This window comes from Tenrec ecaudatus, chromosome X, assembly GCF_050624435.1.
Source record: "Tenrec ecaudatus isolate mTenEca1 chromosome X, mTenEca1.hap1, whole genome shotgun sequence".
Taxonomy (NCBI): Eukaryota; Metazoa; Chordata; class Mammalia; order Afrosoricida; family Tenrecidae; genus Tenrec; species Tenrec ecaudatus.
In genome coordinates this window covers 120,565,022-120,591,083 of record NC_134548.1, presented here as the reverse complement: position 1 = coordinate 120,591,083, position 26,062 = coordinate 120,565,022, and the positions used below count along the sequence as shown (strand labels likewise).

At 37.9% G+C, this 26,062-nt stretch overlaps 1 pseudogene; it reads right to left on the bottom strand.

The window, feature by feature from the left end:
• Positions 1-4,838: 4,838 nt before the first annotated feature.
• LOC142435370 (small nucleolar RNA SNORA14) lies at positions 4,839-4,947 on the bottom strand (annotated as a pseudogene).
• Between the last annotated feature and the right edge of the window lie 21,115 nt (positions 4,948-26,062).

Below are 26,062 nucleotides of genomic sequence, written 5' to 3'. Positions count from 1 at the left end.
GTGTTCATCGCTGCATTTTAGGGACACATAGTACTCCATTGTATATATGTACCACAGATTTTTGATCCATTCACCTGGTGATGAAAATTTGGGTTGTTTCCAGCTCCTTGCAATTGTGAACTGTGCCATAATGAACATTGGAGCACAGATGTCTGGCTGTAGTTTGTTTCTTGCCTCTTCTCGGTATATGCCCATTATTGGGATTGCTAGGTCATATGGTAGCTCAATTTCCATCTGTTTTAGATATCGCCAAATCAATTTCCATTGTGGCTGTACATACTTACAGGTCCACCAGAAGTGGATGAGAGTTCCTGTCTCCCCACAGCTCCTCCAACACTTGCTGCTTTCTGATTTTTTTAATTGAGGTGTTAGGTGGTATCTCATAGTTGTTTTGATTTGCACTTCTCTTATGGCTAATGATCAGGAACATTTTCTCATATGTTTATTGGCCATTCAGATTTTTGCCCCTGTGAAACCTCTGTTCAAGTTTTTTGCCCACCTCCTTAGTGGGCAGTTAGTGTTTTTTTTTTTCTTATTGTGAGCTTGCAAAGTATTGTGGATTTCAGTAATACGGCCTTTGTCTGATGTGCAATTGCCAAAGATGTTTTCCCAATCTGTGGACTCTCTTGGTGAATTCTTTCTTGGTGTCTTATCTTCAGTATATCCCACTTGTCAATTTGTGCCTCCTCTGTATTTGTATCTTTCCCTATTACTGATAGCCTATGTATTCCCTGTACCAAGGTTCTCAAGTTTGTCCCAATTCCCTCATTAATGACCCTAATAGTTTGGAGTTTTACCTCAAGGTCTGTGATCCACCTTGAGTTTATTCTTGTGCATGGAGTGAGGTAAGGGTCTTGCTTCATTTTTCTAAAGGTAGATATCCATTTTTTCCAGCACCACTTATTGAAATGGGCATCTGCTTCCCATTTGATTTGGGGGGGGCTTATCAAAAATCAGTTGACTGTATGCTGATGTTTTAATTTCTGGGTTTTTAGCTCTTTTCTATTGATCTGAATATCTGTACTTATACCAGTACCACAGTGTTTTCACTACAGTGGCTGTATAATGCATGCTAAAGTCAGGTAGAGCAAGCCCTCCCACTTTGTCCTTCATCTTGACAAGTTTTCTGCTAGTTCTGGGCTTCTTCCCTCTAGGAGCACATTTTTATTATCTGTTAATTATTTTGTTTTTCTTTATAAGTTTCAAGAGTAAGCTAAAACATCTATTTTCTCTTTTTTTGCTGCAAGGGAGTGTTTATTAAGCAATTCAGAAAAAAATAAAGAGATCTCACATCTTCCCAAGTGGTTACACAAAACACTTTTCTATATCATCTGCCAAAAGTAATGCCTGATGTGACAAGGACAAAACAATACATGTATTTGGAGATTTCATAAAAATTCATTCCCTTTTAATATTCCATTATTTCATGAAACAAATACAAAGAAAACACTTGAATTATAATGTGTAAAACCACAGGTATTAAAATATAAACTCTTCTTATTTATAATTATGAATTCTGCTTTAATCAATAGTTAGTTTTCTTATAAGATATGTAAATACCCTTAAGTCTAGAAAACTCATTAGTATCTCTATTCCTTCAGTCCCGTAACAATTCATTGATAGTTCCCTAAAAGTTGCAAATACTCACTCAAGTTACGATTTTGCTGTTCCTATAACGTAGGGTGTGCATTAGGAAGATATGCCTTCAATTATTTCTTCACATCTTCTTTCTTTTTTCAAAGAAACAAAATAGGAACAATTCCTTTTGGAGTTTTCTTCATTGGTATACAGGAATAGGTATAATTTCTGTTAGCTCATCTTCTATCCTGATGTTTTATCAAACTCTTGACTGTTGCCAACAATATTTGTGTGGAATTTGGGGGCTCTCTATATGTAAAATCATGTCATCTGCGAATAACGATATTCTCCCTTCTTCTTTGTTCAATTGTAGTCCCTAGACTTCGTTCTGTTATCTCGTGGTTCTGTCTAACATTTCCAACATGATGTTGAATACGTGTGGTGATAGGGGACATCTTTGTTTAGTTCCAATTCTCAGGGAAAATGTTTTCAGTTTTGCCCATTGAGCATGATGTTGGTTATTGGATTTTCATATATGGCCTTTATTATTTGAGGAATTTACCTTCCATTACTCTTTTTATTAGGTATATTTTTATCAGAAATGGTGTTGGATATTGTCAAATGCTTTTTCTACATCTATGGCTATGTCTTGTTTATGTAATGGTTACGTTGATTGTTTTATGAATATTGAACTAGAGCCACTGAGTTGGTACTGACTGGATGACACCCAACAACAACCTCATTTTAAACTATAATTAAAATTATAGTTTTTGTTCTCCTGAGACCTTGCCACTCAAAATGTAGTTCTTCCACCAACCGTCATGGTCCACTTGAGAGTTTGGTAGAAATACATACTCTCAGACCTTACCTCAGACTTTTTCAATCAAAATCTGCATTTTAACAAGGTTTACAGTTCATTCCTGTCTGTATTAAATTTCAGAGGACTGTTTTAGAGTAGTGGTTCCCAACCAGGCCGTTTCCCCAGGTGAGTCTAATATCCAAGAAAGGTGAAAATCACCCGTTCAAAAGATCTTCTGTGGGGATCTAAAGTTACCTCCACTCCATTCTGTTTAACACTCAGGCTCTTACATCTTAGAGCACCTCCACCCCAGACAGGTGGTTTTACTTACTTTAAAATTCAGATGCAGCTTCTTGGTTGAATCCTGAGAGCTACTCTAAACTGACAGACACTATCATATGCTCTAAATAGGAGAGAGGGGAATGGGTAAGAAGAATAAAGCCTTGTTGGCTTAGCAGCTCTGAATTGAGCTATGTAATTATGCAAAAAATTTCCACTTAAGTTTTGTAAGCGTATTTCCTAAGTCTGAGTTTGCATATTCTCTGGAGCTCTCTTAGAAGAAAATACTCCTCCTACTTTAGATTGTAATTTTTCCTCTTCTATTTGTTCTAATGGTCAGATCCCATCTTTTAATATTTCCTCAAACATTTTGGGCTACTGCTGGATTTTTTGTGTGTTTTCCAGCCCTGTGTTGCTTTAATTTTTTTCAAAATGTCTTTTCTATTATTTCAATCAGAAGAATAAGGAAGAGCAATAGATAAATTAAAATATATTTATATTTACCAGAATACTTTTCCTTTGCTGAATAGAAGAAATTTGTGGTCAGGAGGAGTGTCTAAACGGTCACCACCTCAACTCAATATCTGCAAATCAATAGTGATGGTCAAGGAATCATGTAGACAACTGAAAATTCAATGAAGTGTGTCTTTTTGAGAGAATGATAATCTTTTCTAGGTATTTTAATTATCCATACTCCAAATAACAAATTATGCTTGGTGGTTTACTAATATCATAATATTATCAGCTCAATATAAATATCATATATCAGCAACCAAAATGAAGCCAAATGGAACAGACCATCAATTGCTCATACATAAGTTCAAGTTGAAATGAAAGAAAATTAGAAGTCCATGAGAGCCAAAGTATGACCTGGAATATATCCTATTTGGATTTCAAGAACATCTCATTAATAGACTTGAGTCCTTGAACACTAATGACAGAAGACTTATGGGATGACATCAACAACACGAAGAAAGCAAAAGGTCATTTAAAAGACAGGAGAGAAAGAAAAGTTCAACATAAGTGTATGAAGAAACTGGTTATCAGACAGAGAATATTGGAGAGACAGCTATAGTAGATTAAAATGATATTTCTGACTTGAATTGCTAAAATCTTGTCATTTGATCTCTGTTTTTATATATTTTGATATTCCTCTGTTTTAAAATATTATCTCTTTCCTTTCAAACTGGGGATTATCTCTGTTGTATTTTGTCATTGTTGGTAGCATTCTTGCCTCTCTGTTATGTGTCTTTCTAGTTTTTCAGTATATGAAACCGCTGTTGGGTGAATATAATGAGACAATAAGTAAAATAAGGGTTCCTGGGGCATCTGGCAGGGGAAGTGGTTAATGGGGAGCTGATGTCAAGGAGTACAAGAAGGAAGAATCTGTTTTGATAATGATTGTGGTAGCGATTGTACATCACTGCTTCATATGATTGAACTATTGAATGGTATGATGTCTGAATAAATGTCCTAATAAAATGGTTTGAAGAAAAATGGGTCAAACGAAGGTGACTGTATGAAAAGTGTTGCCTTTTCATCTAATTTCATTTCTAATCATATGTTTTCCATTGCATTCTACATATCAAGGGACTATTGACATCCCTGATCTATGGTCAGAAGGGATTCACCCGAGGCTTAATTCATCTGGGGGGCCCGGAAAATGCACTTTGCGCTTCCATTGTCATCCATAGCCTTCTGTAAACCAGGTGCTCTCAATTTAAGCTCTGATATATTCCTTCTTCGGATTTGGATTGTATTATTTACAGTCCTTGGTTCACACAGGCTGATGCCCTTCCCTTTGTGTAGACTTAGTGGACACCTCACTTAGAGGCTCCTTGTTTGAAGACGAGCCTGCAAGGCTCAAGATACTACTTCTAGTAGCCAGGCACCATCTGATTTCTAGTAACGAGCCCCCACACAGTGCTACAGCACCCATATTTTCAGTGATCACTTCATGAGGTCAAGTATCAAGCAGGGTCATGTCATAAGAACTAGTCTTTTTAAATTGGGGCTGAAATTAAGTGTCAGCTCAAAATTCAATCATATATCTATGGTTTACTTTGGAGACAATTATTATTTTATGTTAGAGAACATTGCCAATCATCATGGTGCATAAGATAATCCTTTTGATTGTGACATTAATTAGACAAGGGTAGAGAATTTAAAACACTTTTTTTTAAGATGTTGCAGGTGTGAAATAAGGCCGAGCCACTGGGTCGCACAGCCTTTTGGATTGCCCACCATCTCTGCAACTTTCACTTAAAACACTCTTGTGGAAAGGAAAGTATACAAGTATAACCCAGTTATGAGTCACAAAACATGAATTTCTGACTTGCACAGATTAAACTTTCAAGTGACAGGATACAATTCACATGAAAAAATTGGTGTTGGTGATAGAAACCATTGGTATTTTCAATATCCTCATGTTCATGTGGAAGTTGGTCATTGAATAAGGAAAACTGAAGAGTAATTGATGCATTTAAATTTTGTTGCTGGTGAAGAATATTGAAAGTACCAGGTACAAAAAATAACGCAAAAAATACCTGTCTTGGAAGAAGTATAGCCAGAATGTTCCTTAGAAGTGAAGATGGAAACACTTCCTTTCATACACTTTGGACATGTTATCAGGAAAGACTAGTCCCTGGAAAAGGACAGCAGAATTGGTAACATAGAAGGGCAGTGTAAATGTAATGAATTTACACAGTGATTGCAATAATAGGTTCAAACATAACAATATTAGGGATGCTGCAGGACTGGGTAGTCTTTTGCTCTTTTGTACAGTGTTTTGTCCTACTGCACAGTGGGGTGTTTTGTTTTATTTTCTTTTTTCTGTGAGTTAGATCTGTCTGGATGGCACCTAACCACAGCATGATACCTCCAGCCTTGCCCTGTGTCCTGGTGGTACTGTTGGGTTAGCGCTGGACTGCTAACTACAAAGTTGATGATTCAAAACCACCATCTGCTCCTTGGGAAAAAGATGAGGCTACCTGCTCCCATAAACATTTATAATCTTGGAAACTCTAAAAAGGGTCACTATGAGTCAGAACTGGCTCAATGGCAGTAGCTTTTAGTGGTGTCACTGTGTCCACTCTGACTTTAAAGCTCCAATTACAGATGCCATTCTGTTTGCACCCAGAACAACATATAAACAAGTTGTGTGCACTTAATAATTCATTGTAGATAAACAAGTGAATGAGTGAATATGTGTCTACAGAACACTAATTAGTACCACAAGACTGTCTCCACTAGTAGATTAGGAGTTGAACAAAGGTAGGTTTTGCTCTCTAAGTTATGTAGAGCCGGCATCATATGCGGATACAAACAGATGGGCTGGTGTCGGCCTTACCAAGATGGTCCACAATAAAGTTCTTTCTAGAAAGTTTTGCAGTAACACAGTCTCATTTCTGTCAGAGCCATGTTTTTTTTAAAATCATTTTATTGGGGGCTCGTACAATTATCACAATCCAAATGTACATCCATTGTGTCAAGCACATTTGTACATTTGTTGCCATCATCATTCTCAAAACAGTTGGTTTCTACTTGAACCCTTAGTGTCAGCTCCTCATTTTCCCCTCCCTCCCTCTTCCCCCTCCCTGATGAACCCTTCATAATTCATAAATTATTATTATTTTGTCATATCTGACGTTGACTGTCCGACCTTTCCCTTCACCCACTTTTCTGTTGACCATCCCCGAGGGAGGAGGTTATACGTAGATCCTTGTAGTCAGTTCCCCCTTTCTACCCCACCCTCCCTTCACTCTCCAGGTCTCGCCACTCTCACCATTGGTTCTGAAGGAGTCATTTGTCTTGGATTCCGTGTGTTTCCAGTTCCTATCTGTACCAATGTACATCCTCTGGTCTAGCCAGATTGGCAAGGTAGAATTGGGATCATGATAGTGGGTGGGGGTGGAAGCATTTAGGAACTAGCAGAAAGTTGTATTTCATCGTTGCTACCCTGCACCCTGACTGGTTCATCTCCTCCCCACAACCCTTCAGTAAGGGGGTGTCCAGTTGCCTACAGACGGGCTTTGGATCTTCACTCTGCACTCACCCTCATTTACAGTGACATGATTGTTTGTTCTTTGATGCCTGATACCCGATCCCTTCGATACCGCATGGTCACACAGGTTGGTGTGTTCTTCCATGTGGGCTTTGTTGCTTCTGAGCTAGATGGCCCCTTGTTTACCTTCAAGCGAGGCTGCCAGAGCCATCTTGATGATTTCTGTTATCCTTCTGGAGGATATATCAGGGGAACAAAATTAAGACAGGAATAATACTTCTTCGGCTCCTGAAGTGGTTAAAATGGAGTTACCTGGAATTTCTCCACTTGCTGGAATAACAGCAGCCGATATCCTTGAGGGAGCTCTCTTGTCAGTTTAAAGATTAATATTTTAGACAGGGTGGGATGTGGATTATATGTGCCAAATTACCGTGCCAGGCTGTGCGTTTGTTCCCTTGACTCAGTTATGTTTTTGCGAGCTGTAGGGATTGGTTAGTATGGCAGGAGAATTAAAGCTCCGTCCTTTTATAAACCATCCAGGATTCCAGCCAGGCTTTTCTAGGTGGAAAGCAACCTGACACAATAGAGACAATTGCCTGGAGGAAAGCCCCTCCTCTAACCCCAGAGCTTACACAACAATCAGCAATGCTCTGCTTTCTCTCGGATAATGCAGCTCTTGCACAAAACACATGCTGACCACCTGCGTCCTCCATTTATCCACTGTAGCTACTTAACCATCCATACTAAGAATGTTTTCTTAAAGTCTATCCCCTCTTCAATTTTCTCCTAGTTTTACTGCTTAGCTAACTTTGTGTCTTTTTTTAAAAAACAAATCAGTGGTTCCTGTCTCACACTGGCTCTCAAAGCAGGAGGGAACAAGAGTCAACTGGAAAAGGAAAAGCTAAGTGTTTTAAGGAGTTAAAATGAAAGATAAAGAAAAGAAAAACAATATGTGGAGGAATCTGGCTTCCTACGTAGCAGGGCATTGCTAGAACAGAAAACACTCTTTTTGGAGAGGTCTTTTGTCAGAGGTAGAGCATATGGTCCTTGGTGGTATGACTGTTCATATCCTGGGATTCTTTATAGGAAATAACTATAGTTCATGTGGAAACTTTGCTAGGGATTAGGCACTAGAGGAAAAACAATCAAACGGATTTGTGAAAACGGGGAGAAAAGAAAGAGAGGGGAGCATAAAGAAAGCAATGTGATTTCATTGGTGGAAGGCTGGGAATGCATAGCAACAGGAACTAGTCTTGACAGTTGTGATCCTTAATCTCCTACAATGTGAGCTCTGAAGAAGGCAATCAAAGACAGACACATGAGGGCCAAACAGATTGGGTGGCAACTGAGCAACCCTATAGAAATCCTCTGTGGATAGTCCCTTGAATAGAATTCTGGTTAATTGGAAGATCAAAAGATTCACTGTAAGAGATTTCTTTGGACCTCAGAAAGCCTACTGATTCAGTTAGCACAATATAATAGAAAATACATCAACTTTGGGATCAGATGACTTGCGTGAAATGTTGGATTTATCACTCATTAGTTCTATGAATTCAGGCAAAGTAGCAAATGTTCCCAAGGCTCAGTTTTCATATTCAAAATTCAGGCTAAGTAAGCTTTATCTCATAGAAGTATTGTCAGCATGTATGAAGTGAAATCATATATGAAATGCACCTCCTTGATAGTAATGTATCATTATTTCAGAATATGAGTTGTTCGTTTACTAAAACAAAAACTTTATGATCCTCCAGGAACTTCAGCGTATAGGTCAAGACTACTAGGGTAATTATACAGCTTTTATTTGTTAAGCTCAAAATATGCACTTTCCACACTGTAATATTTACTCCTTCTTAGTAATTTTGCTACTTTTAAAGAGTCCTTTTGAACTTTGGAAATAGAGTTTTCCCCTCTGTAGAAGGGCATTTTCAAATGTAGACTTTCTTAAAATAACATTTGCAAATGCTTCGTCTTTAAGATGGCTAAGAATGCACACTAAGAGCAACCAATTAACAAAATACCTATTGTTGCTAGCCATTCAGTCTTAATCAAAGAACTGTATTGCTCAATGTCCTGGGGTAGGGTAGGGAATCATGAGAAGAAAATCTGGTTAGTCATTAATGCAATTTGATCATAATTGATTAATCTGATTTCAAGGCATCAGCTTGACATTTTCTTATTCACACCTAGGTGCTGGGATCCATTCACAGATGCAGCAGGTTATGTGATTCTGAGAAGGCTAATACATTTTAATATTGAATAATAGTACCTAGAATTTACAGAACACCTGATATTCAAGTACTTCTCAGACATCATCTCATTAATGTTCAAGTTCATCCTGTGAAGCAGATGCTGTTTTTGGTGTACTAATGGGTAAAGCAAGGCTCTGAAAGGTCAAATGACATGGTAAAATAAGTGAGAGATATAGCTAAGGATTAGAATTCAGGTCGACTGACTCTCACTTTTTCTTTCATTGTTTTTCTAAATGCCAGAGGTGATAACATAGATTTAAAAGATATTCCTTTAAGCATTTAAAGTTAAAAAGAGAATTCTCATTGAGATTCTTAAATTTGAAGTTTATTTATAGACACTCTGCTGCATACTATAGCCCCAAATTCAGAAACTTATCCAAGGTTTTTTTTTTGTTGTTTGTTTGTATTTTTACTTTTTATACTGAGAATCAGCAGAAAATCCTCACCACAACTGTACTAGTGTGCCCCTCATATAATTTCCTGTCCAACTTATATCCCACTCCCAAAATAATAAATCAATGCACATATATTAAAGAAGAAAATATTAAATTGATGACTGAATTCTCTAGATATTTAATTTGGTCATAATTCAATAAATACTACCTAAACTAATAGTTTATCATGTTTACTATATCATAAATCTCTTATTGTTAATTTCCCATGTGAAATAAGTTAGTAGTCCTATCTCTATTTAGTTTTTTCAAGTTATATTTATACCAACCAGCAAGCAATAATCACTAGCTGGTGTTTGTTAAGCCTGTCAATGATTGGTAGGCTAAGTTGCTAAGACACTTGATCCTAAAGGTAATCTTGGAGTCTTTGAGACTATCCCCCCCCCCCAACCTCTCAAACTTGTCCAGTTGTATACCAGGCAAGGTAACTATTGTGATTGTGTCAAATGTCTGGAAACATACTGAAGTAACTGATTCATTTCCCAATTACAAAGAATAGAAAATTATACCTCATTATGGAAGTATACTTGTCCATTAGTTAATATTTGTTTAGACAAAATGGCTTTAAAATGACCTATCTCTTATATGAGAGGACTTGAAAAGGTTATGGAAAAAATTACTCTTACTCCTATTTTTCACATACTTTCTGGAGCCTCCTTGTAGCGTATTCATCAGAGATATTTTGAAGACCAGCTGCTACTGTTAAGCTTAAAGAAAGATGGTACTATGTTTCAGCAGTTTTGATCACCCCCCCCCAAAATTAGTAAGCGATGATAATGATATGTTCCCCTTCTTACCAGCTAGTTTATATCAGAAAGTAGAAAAATTTATATGGGGAGAAAAATGTTTTTAGGCATCATGCCATAGTTGACATATTTCATTAAGAAAATGATATAAATCAATTTTTGTCAATAAAGTAACTTTTGAAATAGGATATAGAATTTTATATTCTCTCTCTCAGGAGGTCTACCATTTCTTAAATTGGCTTATGTTGCTTTGGCAGTATCACTCCGTTTTTTTCTATTGTCACCGTACATAGGCTTATTCAAGGGAACCCTGGTGTTGTAGTGGGTTGCAGGTTGACAAAAATTAATCTCCTTCAGAGACCGAAAGCTTTCTGTTCTCATAAAGATGTACAGTCTTAGGAACCTAAAGGAGGCAGTTATTTTCCATCCCATAGGATTGATATGAGTCAAAGTTGACTTGATGCCAGGGAATTTGGTTTGGAGACTTATTCATACACACACACATACACATGCATATGTTACACATATATACACACAGACCCTCAAAAATATATACCATATAAGGCTGCAAGCATGGATAGGATTTTCTAGTAAACTTTGTCCTTGCCTTCATTTGCAAGTTGGAAGAAGAGAGGATAAAGACTAAATAGAAATAGGATTACTTCCTTGGCACTCTGGAACCATTGGAAAGTCAGGAAGTGAATCTTACTAATAAATGCAGGTCAATACATGGTGTATTGCATTGTAACATTGCCAAGAGTTTAAAAACAGAAAACTAGCCTTCTCATTTTCAGTTCTATAATCATTTACTGAGTCATTACATTGGACTAAATATTGAAGGATATTGTTTGTTAGCTGTTGTTGAATTTTCTGCCCATTCGCGGTTACCTCATGAACAATTTTTAGAAATAGACCAACAGGTTTTTCTCCCTAGTCCATTTCAACCTGAAATCTCCATCGAAACCTGTTAATCATTATAAAATTCAACTCACTGCCATTGCATTCATGGCCAACCATAGCGACTCAGTAGGACAGGAGAGAACTGGCCCTGTGGGTTTCAGAGACCGTAACTCTTTTCTCTTTCCTTCTTTTTTAAAGCTTTATTTGCACGTCATCAACATATCATACAGTTCAATAGTTCAACTACATCAAGAAGAGTTGTGCAATCTTCATCGCAATCAATGTTAGAACATTTTCATTTTCCCTCTACTCGTTATTATTTTTTTCAATTTTGGAAAAAATACACAACAAAGCATTCTCTAATCAACAATGTCTACATGTATAATTCAATGTCATTGATTATATTTTTTTGTGTTGTACAATCATTGCTGATATTCCTCTCCAATTGTTTCACCATTTAAATGAACTCAATGCCACCTAAGCAAAGCAAAAGCTCTTCCTTCTTCACCTATAGTAACTGTGTGAGTCTGGGTAGACTAGAGAAACAAATCCATGAACACACATATGTGTATAAGAAAGATTTATACACCAGAGGAATTGAACATTGAGAAAACATCCCAACCCAGTCCAGTCCAGGGCCATAAGTCTGATATTCGCCCATATGTCCAATACTAATCTATAAAGTCCTCTTCAGACTCAGGAAACACATGCAATGAAGCCGATTGTAGAAGATCACAGGCCAGGGGTTGGGAAGTCTTTGGGTCCAGTGGCGTTGTAAGCATCTCAGCGCATGCAGGCATCTCTCTGTGGCTTCTCCGGCTTCAGAGTTCTGGTTGCGTCCATGTGGCTTGTTTTCTGCAGTGTCTACCAGGGAGTGGCAGAGAGAGAGAGGAGTCTTCTTCCTCCAAGGAGGAAGTCTCAGATTTCCCAGAATTCTCAGGAGAAGGCCATGCCCACACAGAAGTCTCATTGGCTATCTCCAGATTGACAGCCTAGACACCACCCCTACACTCTTAATCCGTAAATTGACACCAGATTAGGTGACTACCACTGGAACCAAAAGTCAAGTTCGATTTCTTCTTCTTCCTTTCCCTATCCCTCTCCTAGTACCTCTCCCTCTCCCTCTCATCCCTCTCCTCCTCCTCCTCCATCTTCTAGTTTTCTTGATATAATGTTAACATGCCATACATTTCCAGAGTTAAATTGCTTTTAAAATGAGTTGTATATACATCATCAAAATCAGTTCTAGTGTTCCCTCCCCCATCCCACATTCATTGATTGCTCCCCAATTTCCTCCCGCCAAGAGTGTAACTCTTTCTGAGCATAGAAAGCTCCCATCTTTCTCCAGAGGATTGGCTGCTTGATTCAGAACTAAAGACCTTGGGGACCACAGCACAATTTGTAACCACTACAAGCAACACACAAAACTTCAGAAATGCACATAGGAGGTGAGAATTCCACTTCTGAACCACCACTGCCTCTCAAGTGTTGATGATACAAAACCCAAAAAGATGTAGCTGCTATCCAGGATGCTAACGGGCATGTAGGGACAATAGACATGGCAACATTCAACTTCTAACCAAATGCGGTATGGGTAGAGGTATGCAAAAGTTGTTAGAAGAACATTCTCTCTTATTCTAGGTAAGAATTTGTTAGGCAACCCAAACTGAACTTTTAATTTCTACCAAGAAACAACAACAACAAAAATTTTTTTAAAAAAGAACTTTTGATGTACCTGGAGATTGAGTAAATCTTCTATTCAGCCCTTCAAATCACTGCTCCCCACGTAATACCTCTGCCTGCCTGCTAGATGCTGTTATATTTTGTCAGATTACCATAATTTTTCTTCCTTTCATCCGGCCACTTCTATTTTGGATATACTTACTTATTTCAGGAAGAAAGGAAACTAGCATCTTTTTTGTTTTTTATCTTTGTGAAATTAATGTTATTATCAGTGTATTTCATGAATTAAAAAAACAAATACAACCTGGCTCAATGAAGAGGACTTGCCCCAAATCAAACAGTTGATAAGTGGCAGAGAAGAACTTTAAAATTTGGATGAGTGCTTAACCAAGACTGAAATATTTCCCAAACTTTGGTATTTTGAGTGCCACTTTCCTTATCTAGTCTTAGCTATATTATATACATACTATTATTTACTTAATTAAAAGCTAACTCCTCTTTATAAAAATCTTCATGGGTAACTAGGTTAACTAAGCAACAGCATTTGTGGCATCATGATTGTACAGTATTTGTGATTTGTCTGTGTATACCAATAAAAGAAAAGAAATTTTAGTACAATTGTTGAGTGAAAACTTTTACTTCTGTGTAAATGTTCACTGAAAGCAAAATAAAGCATTATTTTAAAAATCTATTGGTCCATGTACCACAAAATCATCTCAGATATAACAAATAGTATGCATGCCAGACTTTGGAAACATTACCCTATTCTACACTTGTATCACAATTGCATGCAAATTTGGTAGTGATTATATCTAATAAAGGCTTCCCCAAGTGATGCAAATTGCTGAGTGCTGGGCTACTAACCCAAAGGTTGAAAGTTCGGATCCACTCAGAGTGCCTCTGATGAAAGATTTGGCAGTCTACTTTGAAAAAGAACACAGCCAATGAAAACCCAGCAGATCTCAGTCTTACTCTGAGACACACAGGGTCACCAAGAGTCATAATCAATTCCATGGCAAATGGTTTGACATTTGGTTTCATATCGGATTAAAACTTGGGTAAGTAAGTGTTGCATCTTTTTATATTCTCCAGAAAAAGAGCTAAGTTAATTTATAGAACAATGAAGACTATCTGAAGAAATGCCTAGAACTCAGATCTAAGAGAAAGTGAAAGAGAACTGATGGAACATAAACCAAGAGAAAAATGTTTTAAGAAGAAAATGCGGACTGAGGCAAGAACCATTTTTACCAGTAAATAGCTAAAGGGAGGAAGCTTAGACAAAAGCACTGAGAAAATAGGACTCATTCAGAGACTTGGAGTTATAAACCAGTGATTATAATGTATAAATAGCTTAAGCCAGATTATAAAGAGCTTAGGTCACTGTTATTTTTGTGCTCAATTGTAAAGCAATGTAACACTCTTTCACTCCAGTGTTGTCATCACGTACTTTGAGGAAATGTGCATGAAATCAGAGAGAGCTGTATTTCTGACACCATTGTCATTCCACTCAAGAGACTCCCAGGACCTCAGGTGTTGGCAGTATAGACAAAGAGAAGTGGTCAGCTGGCTGACTTACTTTTGCAATGGCCAACGGAACAGTTTGCGTGCATGAGCAGGCTTGACTTGTTATCATCTCTGTCTCTTGGGGATAGGGCAATGATTATAGATATTAATGAGGAGTGCTTACTTTAGTCCTGGTGGACTCTACTTAGCTTATAGATGAATTGTTGCTGTTGTTGTTTTCAATTTGTACTGTTAACAAAAACAGTTGAGAGGAAACCATAAGATTAAGGATGAAACTAGAAGGCTTGTAATGAAACCCAATAAGGTAGTATCTCTGTTTTGTGCTAATTGGTTCTAACTAGCAATCAAAGAGGCCAGATGGCCTCCCCTGGGAAAATGAACACTACATTTTAGGGAAATATTTGCTTGTCCTTCTTCATGAATATTCGTACTCTTGTTCTTGCCAACATCATCATTTTTCATTTTATCTACTCAAAAACACAGATTTCATTTGCATGTTTTAAAGAGCACAACATAGGATTAAGATATCTATTTGTGATTTATTTTCATTAGGGAACTAGTTTTGTTAGCCTGTGTTTTGTGTATTTTTATAATCTGGGGAAATGTCACTGTTTGAAATGTATTCAATAGCATTTACAAACTCCAGAATTTGACAATAACGTATTAAGTTTGTTTTTGAGATCTGGAGTCATTTCCAGCAATGTTTGAGAACTAGGAGCTAATGAATTGAATGCCATATGGGAAACTATTTAACAGATTAGGATTTTGGAGCTCGTGAGAGGGGGAGGAGATGAGAATTTGGAGAAAAAGGTAGACTAGTTTGTAGAATAAGAGTTACATCCAAACTGCGAGATCGAATTATAAGTTTCAGTCTGTAGCTCTTTCTCATAACCCCCAAATGAGATTGAACTTTCAATTTTCTGGCATCTTCTCTATTTTCTTCCATTTGGTTTGTGTTCACAGCTAATTTTGGCATTATGCCATCATCCAGTCTTTTTATGTTTTCCTTCTGTTTTATGCAAATCTTTTTCTATTACGCTTACGATGTTCAATTTGAAAGAGCCAAGATGAGATTTACTAGTATTTACATACCTGGATCATACATACCAGATTCAAGAGATTATCAAACTACAATGTTCAGTAAACAGCAAATCTTTGCAAGACATAGATAGGGTTGGAGAAAGAACTACAAAAAAGCCATAGTGTCTTCCTTTAGCACTTACTGTCTTGACATACAAGGACTCAATCTATGAAAAAGCAACTTTTCTGCAATTTAAAATATAATATGTTTTAATTATATTTAAAACAAATATATTAGAAACTTTTCAAAATGGTTGATCATATCTTCAAGGCAGTACTCTTGGAGTTTATAAATCTTTATCAATGTACTTACTGCTGTTAATAAGTACCTTTGGAAACTCATTGAAATTATCCACAGATCAGTTGTCCACTCTTCAGAATTGTCTTAGGGGAATAAAACATTAAATTTTGAAGAAGTTGATTTGGGTATCAGTAAAGGGCCTTTTGGAGCCAAATGACCTTGGTATCACCTATGACTATGATCCTGATCCCACAAGCCCAGCAACTAATTTCCACAAGGAGTTTGGTTATATCTAGTAAGTATTCATAACTTTGCCCCCTGTATCCTCTACCACTTTCATGGATATATTTGCAGCAAATGTAAATACACTTATACAAATGTCATCTGCCAAATATGCTGTTGTTGTTGTTGTTAGGTGCCATTGAGTCACCTCAAACCCATATCAATCCCATGCACACCAGAAAAAAGCCCCGCATGCCTGAGCCCTTTTATGCAGCCACTGTGTCAATCCATCTCACCAAGGGTCTTTCGTTCCTTTGCGGCTCCTCTACTCTACCAAGCATGATGTCCTTCGCCAGGGACTGGTCTCTCCCGACGATATGTCCAAAGTATGTAAGATGATATATCTCTTACCTCTAAGGGATACTCTGGCCTTAGTTCTTAGAGTGGAGATCTGTTTATCTTTTTACTAGTCCATGGTACTTTCAATACTCTTCTCTAGCACCACCATTCAAAGTCATTCGTTCTTCTTCAGGATGTACATGGATTAAGAAGCAGTTGTGGGAAGAGAACAAGGAAATACTGCATAGTTTAAAGACAGGAAAGGCGTGTGTCAGGTTGGTACTTTCTCACCATAGTTGTTTAATCTGTATGCTGAGCAAATCATCAGAGAAGCTGGCTTATATGAAGAAGAGTGTGGCAGCACGATTGGAGGAAGGCTTATTGAAAACTTGCTTGCTGAAAGTAAAGAGGGCTTGAGGAACTTGCTAATGAAGATCAAGGATAGCACACTTCAATGTAAAGGCCCCAAATCTCCAGAACTAGATCAATAGGTGACATCATAATAAATGGAGAAAGGATTGAAGTTGTCCAGGCTTTTGTCTTGCTTGGATTCACGATCATTGCTCATTGAAGCGGCAGTCAAGAGATCAAAAGATGCATTGCAATAGGTAATACACACAAGACCTCTTTAGAGTGGTGAAAGCAGGCAGGTTACTTTGTGGATGAAGGTGCACCTGACTCAAGCCGTGATATTGTCAATCCCCTCATATGCATATGAAAGCTGGGCATTGAGAAAGGTAGACTGAAGAAAATTCGATGTATTTGAATTATGGTGTTGGTGAAGACTATTGAAAGTACCGTGGTTTGACAGAAGAACAAACAGATCTGTCTTGGAAGACGTATGGTCAGACTGCCCCTTAAAGGCAAGGTTGGTGAGACTTCATCTCCCATACTTTGATATGTTATGAAGAGGTCAGGCTCTGGAGAGTGACACCTTTCTTGGTAAAATAGAGGGGTATACAACAGAGAAAGGCCCCCAACAGAATAGATCGACACAGTGGCTACAACAATGGGCTTAAACAATGTTTCTATTTGTGAACATGGCACAGGACTGGGCAGTGTTTCATTCTGTTGTGCATAGGGTTTCTATGGCTTGGAACCAATATGATGGCACCTAACAACAACATGCAAATGACATAAGATTGCTTGCTGAAAGTATGGAAGAATTGAAACATTTGCTGATCAAGATCAAGGATTACAGCCTTCAGTATGGATTGCAACTCCATGTAAAGAAAACAAAAATCCTCACAAACTGGGTAAATAGGTAACATCATGAACAGAATTGCTTCCATGGTATTTTTTTCATTCTTTTTTAAGAATCATTTTATTGGGGGATCATACAACTCTTATCACAATCCATACATACATCCCTTGTGTCAAGCACATGTGTACATTGGTTGCCATCATCGTTCTGAAAACATTTTCTTTCTACTTGATCCCTTGGTATCAGCTCTTCATTTTCCCCTCCCTTTCTCACCCTCTCCCCCACAAACCCTTGATAATTTATAAAATTTTATTATTTTTTCATGTCTTACACTGTGCGATGTCTTCCTTCACTCACTTTTCTGTTGTCCATCTCCTAGGGAGGGAGTTTTATATATAGATCATTGTGATCGGTTCACCCTTTCTCCCCCACCTTCCTCTTCACCTGCTGGTATGGCTACGCTCAGTGGTCCTGGGTGTGAGGGTTATCTGTCCCGGATTTCCTGTGTTTCCAGCTCTTATATGTACCAGTGTACATCCTTTGGTCTAGCTGGATTTTTAAGGAGAATTGGGATCATGATAGTGTGGGGAGAGGAGGAAACATTAAAGAACTAAAGGAAAGTTGTACATTTCATCAGTGCTGTACTGCACCCTGTCTGGCTCTTCGCCTCCTTGTGACCCTTCTGTAAGGGGATATCCAGTTGCCTACAGATAGGCTTTGGGTCTCCAGTCCACACTCCCCCTCATTCACAATGATATGATTTTTTGTTCTTTCATGCCTGATACCTAATCCCATTGACACCTCTTGATCACACAGGCTGGTGTGCTCCTTCCATGTGGGCTTTGTTGCTTCTGTGCTAGTTGACTGCTTGTTTACCTTCAAGCCTTTAAGACCCCAGACGCTGTATCTTTTGATAGCCAGGAACCATCAGCTTTTTTCACCACATTTGCTTAGGCACCCATTTGTCTTCAGCAATTTTGTCAGGAAGGTGAGCATCATGGAATGCCAATTTAATAGAACAAAATGTTCTTACATTGAAAGAGTACTTGAGTAGAGGTCCAATGTCTATCACTAAACCTGTAAATATATGCACATAGATCTATTTCCCCATTGTCACATAGAAATATGTTTACATATGTACATGCCTATATTTAGACCTCTATAAATGCCCTTTGCCTCCTAGTTCTTTAATACCTTTTACTTTCCTCTTGTCCCACTATCATGTTCAGCTTTCATTTGGGTTTCAGTAATTCCTTTCGGTTACATTGCCCTTGATCAAGCCCTACCAGGCCTCTTACAGCTTCCTACATCCTCCTCACCATCGATTTTGGATCACTTGTTGTTCCCTTGTCCCTGGATTTGTTAACACCCATTTCCTTTCCACAGCCTCCCCCTCTCCATGTCCTCCCACAACTGTTGGTTCCATTGTTTTCTCCTCCAGATAGTTTATTCCGCCTATCTTATGTAGATAGACCTGCAGAGATAATAATATGCACAAAAACCAAGATAGAGCAGAATAAAATAACAAAAGAAAACAAAACAACAACCAAATCAACGACAGAAAAAAAAAGCCTGTTAATAATCCAAGGTCTGTTTGTTGGCATTTAGGAGCATTTTCCAGTTGAGTCTGATGGGGTGTCACGCCCTGGCCCCAAAGTATTTTTGATATTCCCTGGGGACTTCGTGGCTCTGCTCCCCTTGCTGCTGTGTTGCACGCCCTTAGTGTTTCACCTCAGTGTGGTGGGGTCAGATCAGGCACAGTTCCCACACTGTATCTCCAGTGTTGTCCCCCATAATGCTATGGATCAGTGAAGCATGTCGTGTCTCATGGTGGGGCCTGCCATATGGTCCTCTCTGTGTATTGACTGCTCTGAGCAGGGATATCATCCTCAGGGTTTGGTGGGCCAGGATGTGTTCCACTCTCTTCCTCTCCCTTCATTTACTCCTGTGTGCTCTGATCAGACATGTCCCTCTCCCTGAGCTTTAGCTTCAGTGCTGTCCTCTGAAGTGAAATCTTCTGTGGTAAGGGGAGGCTTGCCATGTAGTTGGGATTGGAGGTTGCCCCTTGCCATGGTATTTTCAATTACCTTATATGCATTTGAAAGTTGGACATTGATTAAGGAAGACTGAAGAATAATTGATAAATTTGAATTATGGTGCTGGAGAAGAATCTTGAAAATATCATGGACTGCCAAAAGAACCAACAAATCTCTCTTGGAAGAAATCCGACCAGAATTATCCTTAGAAGCATGGATGGCAGGATTTCACCTCATATTCTTTGGACATGTTATCAGGGAAGACCAGTCCCCAAAAAAAGACATCATGCTTGGTAAAAGAGAGGGGCATAGAAAAGGAAGAAAATCTTCCACAAGATGGATTGATACAGTGGCTGCTACAATGGACTGAAACATAGCAATTATGAGGGATGATACAGACCAGGAAGTATTTAGTTCTGATGTAGAGTAGCTATGAGTTGGAATGGACCAGATGACACTTAACAATTATTTCAGACAATATTTGTCCTTTTGTGATTGACTGATTTCACTCAACATAATTTTTTTCTCATTTCAGCCATGTTATGATGTGTTCCACAGATCCAACATTGTTCTTTTCCTTTTTTATTAATAAATCATTTTATTGAGGGCTCTTACAGCTCTTACAACAATCCATACATCAATTGTATCAAACATATTTGTACATATGTTGCCATCATTTTCAAAATATTTTTACAGCTCGAGCTCTTGGTATCAGCTCCTTCCCCCCAGCCCCCACCCTCACAGACCCCTGAAAATTATAAATTATTATTATTTCATATCTTACACTGTACACTGTCTCCCTTCACCCATGTTTCTGTTATTCATCCCACTGGGTAGGGGGATTATATGTCAATCATTGTAGTCAGTTCCCCATTTCTCCCCCTTTTCCCCCAACCTTCCTCCTACCCTCATGGTACCACACTACCATTACTGTTCCTGAGGAGTTTATCTGTCCTGGATTCCATGGGTCGAGAGCTCTTATCTGTACCAGTGTATATTCTCTGGTCTAGCCAGATTTGTAAGGTAGAATTGGGATCATGATAGTGTGGGAGAGGAAGCATTAAAGAGCTAGAGGAATGTTGTGTGTTCCATCTATGCTGCACCCTGGCTCGCTTGTTCCTTCCTTGTGACCCTTCTGTGAGGGAATGTCCAATTGTCTACAGATGGACTTTGTGTTTCCACTCCTTCCCCCATCATTTGCATCGATATATTTGATTGTTTGGGGTCTTCTGATGCCTGATGCTTGACTCTGTCAATACCTCATTATCATTACACAGGCTGGTGTGCTTCTTTCATGTAGGCTTTGTTGCTTCCCTGCTAGATAGCCACTTGTTTAACTTCAAGTCTTTAAGACCCCAGCCACTACATCTTGTAATAACTGGGCACCATCAGCTCTCTTCACCACATTTGCTTATGCATCAATTTTGACTTCGGCAATCATATTGGGAAGGTCAGCATCAGAGAATGCCAGGTTATTAGAACAAAGAGTTCTTGCATTGAGAGAGACCCAATGCCCATCTGCTGCCTTAATACTTAACATTTAAATATATGTACATAGACCTATATCTGTTATTATATTTACATGTGTGCATGCCTATATTGATATCTCTCTAAATGTCTTTTGCCTCCTAGTTCTTTCCTCTCTTTCTTTTTATTATCCTCCTGTCCCACTATCCTGTTTGACCTTCATTCAGCTCTAACTACTTTCTCTTGGCTATATTGCACCTGATCAAACCCCACCAGGCATTCTATGCCCTCCCCGACATAGATTTTAGATCTACTTTTCCCTTGTCTCTGGGTGTGTTGCCTCCCCTCTCTTCTCCCACCCCCTCCTCTCCCATGTTACCATTATTCTTTAAAGTTGCATAGTATTCCACTTTATGTATTGATTCCTTCTTCCACTGCTGGGCATTTAGGATGTTTCGATTATTATTGATATTGTGAATAGTACTGTAATGAACATTGATGTGCATATTTCTAGTTATGTCATGGTTCTTATTTATCTAGGATATGGTATCTCTATGCCCAGCTTTTGGAGGAAGCACCCTACTGTTTCCCACAGTGATCACACCATTTTACAGTCTTATCAGAAGTGTATGAAAGTTTCAGTTTGTTCACACCCTCATCATTATTTGTGGTTTTCTGTTTTTAGAACCTTACTACTAATGTTTGGAAGAGGTGCTTTCTCACTGTTATTTTAATTTGTATTCCTCTGCTGGCTAATGACCTTCAGCATTTTTATATGCTTGTTGGATGTCTGAATTCTTTGGGGACAGTCTGTGTATATCCTTTGCTCATATTAAAGCTTTACTTTTTATATTGGAGGATTTAAAGTTTTCTATAAAATTGTGAAATTAGGCAGTTGTCCAATATGTCATCATCAAAAGATTTCCCAAAATTTGCTATGAATCTACTCAGATTTCCTCTTTTGGTAAAATTTGTTGAAGAACATAAATACCCAGTTCTTAAGAGGTCCCAGTCATCTAGTCTTTGTCTTCTGCTGTTGTGTGGTTTTCATTATGTTTGATATTTATGACTGTGTTAGGACAACTAGATTGGTCCCTATTTTCAAATTGATCCTCTTTATAGTTTTAGGTTTTTCTTTAGGCCTTTGATCCATCTTGAATTTGTTTTTATAAATGGAGTGAGATATGGGCACTGTAAATGGATATCCACTTTTGCTAGCACCATTTGTTAAAGAGAGTGTCTCTTCCCCATTTAATGCATTTTGGCCTTTTGTCAAAATCAATTTTTGGTAGGAGGATCTATTTGCCTAAACTCTGCTCTCAATTCTGTTTCATTGTTTTATGTATCTATCATTTTACGTTCTATAGAACGTTTTGAGATCAGGAAAATGGGAGTCCTTTTATTACGTTCATCTCTGGTAAATATTTGCTTTTTTTGTTGTTTTGTTTTTTCCTTTCTATATAAAGTTCATTACGTTTTCCATCTCTTTAAAGAGTGATGATGGACTCTGGATCAAAACTGCACTATTCTTGTAGACTGCTTAAAGTAATATTGACATTTTCACAATATTGTCTTTCTATCTATGAGCATGGTATATTCTATTTATGTAGGTCATTTTTTGATTCTTGTATAAATGTTTAGTAATATTCATTGCACTAGTTTTTTGTTTCTCTGGATAGAATTTTCTCTGACATATTTAATCTTTTGTGTGACTATTGTAAATGGTGTTGCTTTCTTGATTTCCTTTTCAGAGTTCTATTTGTTAACGTAGAGGAATTTGGCTGCTTTTTTGTACACTGACTTTGTACCCTGTCTCTTAACTGAATACCACCATCATTCATTTCCAAGAATTTTAATTCTGAAACTTTGGAATTTTCTATGTATAGGATTATGTCATCTCCAAGCAGAGTTTTAATTTCTCTTTGCCTACTTGGATGTCATTAACTTCTTTTTCTTGTCTGATAAATCTAGGCAAGACTTATAGCACAGTATTGAATATACATGTTGATAAAAGCATCCTTGTCTGGTTCCTGTTTGCAGAAGGAATCTTTTCAGTTTCTCTCTGTCAACAGTAGTGTTAGCCTTTGGTATGTTGGTTTCTCATTCTTGCTTGATTCAAATTGTTTTTAATCATCATTTAAAAAATTTCTCCTATTACCCATTGTGGAGGAAGATGGGGCTTTCTATTTTGTCAGGTTGTTGTCTATTGTAAGGTTGTTCTTTTTTTTTTTTTTTTACAAATTCCTTCCATTTCTGTTTATCTGTATATGTCATAATTTCTCTATCATATATGAAGGCCATTTTTTGCTGGGTTTATGGTTTTTGGGTGACTATAAATTTAAAATTTATTTTTCACAGCTTTATATATGTCATCACGTTTTCTTTTTGCCTGCATAGTTTCTGCTGGCAAAAATTAGGTTAGCATTATTTGGCTCCCTTTGTAGGTAATGTTTCATTTTCCCAATCTGTTTTGAGTTTTTTTATATTGTCTTTGGTTTTTGAAAAGTTGATCATAATATGTACTGGTAATTTCCTTTGGGGGATATATACTGCTTGATTTGTTGATCTTATTCTTCTCTTTTATAATGCCAGGGCAGTTTTCTTCAAACAGCTCTTCAACAATTTTCTCTATACTTTACTCTCTTCACAATCTGGAATTCTGATCAAATATAATTTCTACCTTTTGATGGAGTCTCACACATTCTTAGGATTCCTTTCTTTCTTTTTAAAAATGTATTTTAATTGATAATCTAGCAGATTCGTTTTGAGAGGTTTTTCTTCAAGTTCACTAATGTGGCCATCCATTGATTAAATTCTGCTTCTTAACTCTTTTACTGCATTATCTATTCTGGAAATATTTGTATTAATCTTATATTTTTCTATTTAGTGTTTTTGTGTGTTCTATGATTTTTCTTTTATTTTGTTGATTTATTCTTACTGTGTTTTCTAAATTTTTTTTCATATTTTCCTTGATCTCATTGATGTTTTTCCTGCCAGATGAACGAGTCTAAGTACAATTTCTTTGAAAATTTTAAATCAAGTAATTCCAATGCCATTTATTTCTCAGAATGTGTCTCTGGTTGTATCTTTTGATTGTTTCAGACACTCTGGTTTGTTCCTTTGTGTGAACTCAAATAATCTGTTGTCTCCAAGACATGGTGTGATTCTGATATATGTATTTAATTGATGATTGTACGTTGATGAGATCCTGGCCACTCACTACCTATGTTAGTCCAGATAGACTAGAAAAACAAACTTCATAGACACTCATGGGTGTGTGGAAAAAGCTTTATATAAGAGCAACTGTACATTAAGTAACCAGCCTAGCCCAGTCCAGATCAAGTCCATAAGTCCAACATTAACCCTTATGTCTGAAACCAATCTATGAAGTCCTCTTCAGACTCACAAAACACATGCAATGATGCTGAATGGAGAAAGATCACAGGGAAGTGGATGGGAAATCTTGTGGATCCAGTGGCAGTAGAAGCATCTCTGTTCTTGCAGGCATCTCCACGTGACTACTCTGGCTCCAGAGGTCTGGCTCCATCAGCCTCTCTCCATGTGTCTTCTCGACAGGGATGTCTCACAGGGAGTGAGCTGAGAGAGAGTGTGTCTCCTGCCTCCAAGGAGGAAATACAGGAGTTCCCAGAATCCTCAGGAGAAGGCCACGCCCACACAGAAGCCTTATTGGCTATATCCTGATTGATAGGCTAGACTCCAACCCTACACTCTTAATCCTCAAATTGACACCAGATTATGTAACTACCACACCACATATTTCCTGATGAGTGAGTGTAATAGATTGCCAATATGTTTGCTATTTGTATAGCAAATATGAGCACAGATTTGACGAGTGCTGGCCACTGTCTTTTACTTATTAAAGGTATGGGATCAAGTAGTGGTCCCTGCCTAGTGGGTGGTACAGAAGGTCTGACCGAGTTCTGTGGGCATGATTGCTATCTTCAAGCTGGTGAGAGAAGAAAATAACAACAACAACTGAAAAAGAAAATAATTAGAATTATTTTTAAAATCAAGGGAAAAGTATGAAAAGAAAATCAAGAGGAAATAAGTTAATAACTAGAAAGAGCAACATTGAAACAAAGATGAGAAAAGGGAAATAAAGGAAAGAAAATAATTCAATAAGTATAATTAGGGAAGTGAAAACAAAAAATCCTGAAAAAAAGCCTAGGAGGAAAATTTTAGCAAGAAGAAGAAAAACAAATTGAAGAAAAGACAAATAAGGAATTAGAGGACAGGAAAGCAGATGAAGAAAGGCTAAAACTAGGGAAGGAATAGGAACAAAACAAAGCAGAAAATAAGCAGCAGTTGGACCCCAAAAGGAGAAAACTATGGAGATCAAGGATTTTTCATAGGTCAATACTCACTGACAGCCAGGAACTCACCAGCTAATGAGAGGAGTGAGGAGCCTGTCTTAGATGAATTTTCTACGGGCCTACATATTATCTGGGATCAAGTAGTTCATGCAGGCTCAGATGGTGGCTCAGGTCAGGATGCTTGAGGTGTAGCTCACATGCCTCCAGATGCAGAGGTAGTGTACTAGGAACCCCTCCCCAAGGACACAACTCTTACCTCAGACAGCGTTTTCTCAGTGTATGGGGCAGGCACTGGTCCCTAGTTGAGTGTGCTTGGGTGCTGGTCACTATCAGAGTGTGGGGAACAAGGGAGGATTAAGTAACTCCGGTTGGCAGCTACTGTTATGTGTGTTTGGACTGAGCACGTGGAGCTTACTATGGCTGTGGCATATCAGGCCAGTCTGCATTTCACTTATATGTTTCCTCTCTGGCTGCTTTTATTTAGCTTCTTCTCCCAGTCACTATTCCCTATCCATTCCTTGAAGCTCAAGGTTCCAGCATGATCTCTATTTCATCTGACCTTTTTATAGGTTCCGTGCCACATATATGTGTAGTGTGACATTTTGTCAAAAGTTTCTAGTATGATCTTATTGAGGGATGTGTATGCATTTGAAAAGCACATGTCAGAAGCTGTGGTTTTATCAGCTACGTGTTAGTAAGTGGAAACAGACAGTAAATACAAACTTCCCTTGAATTCAAGCTGTCTTGGTTTCAGTCTATGAACCAAATTATGGACAGTTCCATAAGGGGCACTTCTGCTTGTAGGAAAAGGCAATCATGAGAATTCTGCTCATATTTCATTTTAAGCTCAATCTAAAAGAGAACATTAATCTTAGTCTAACGCAGAGGTTCTCAACCTGTGGGTTGTGACCCCTTTGGGAATCAAA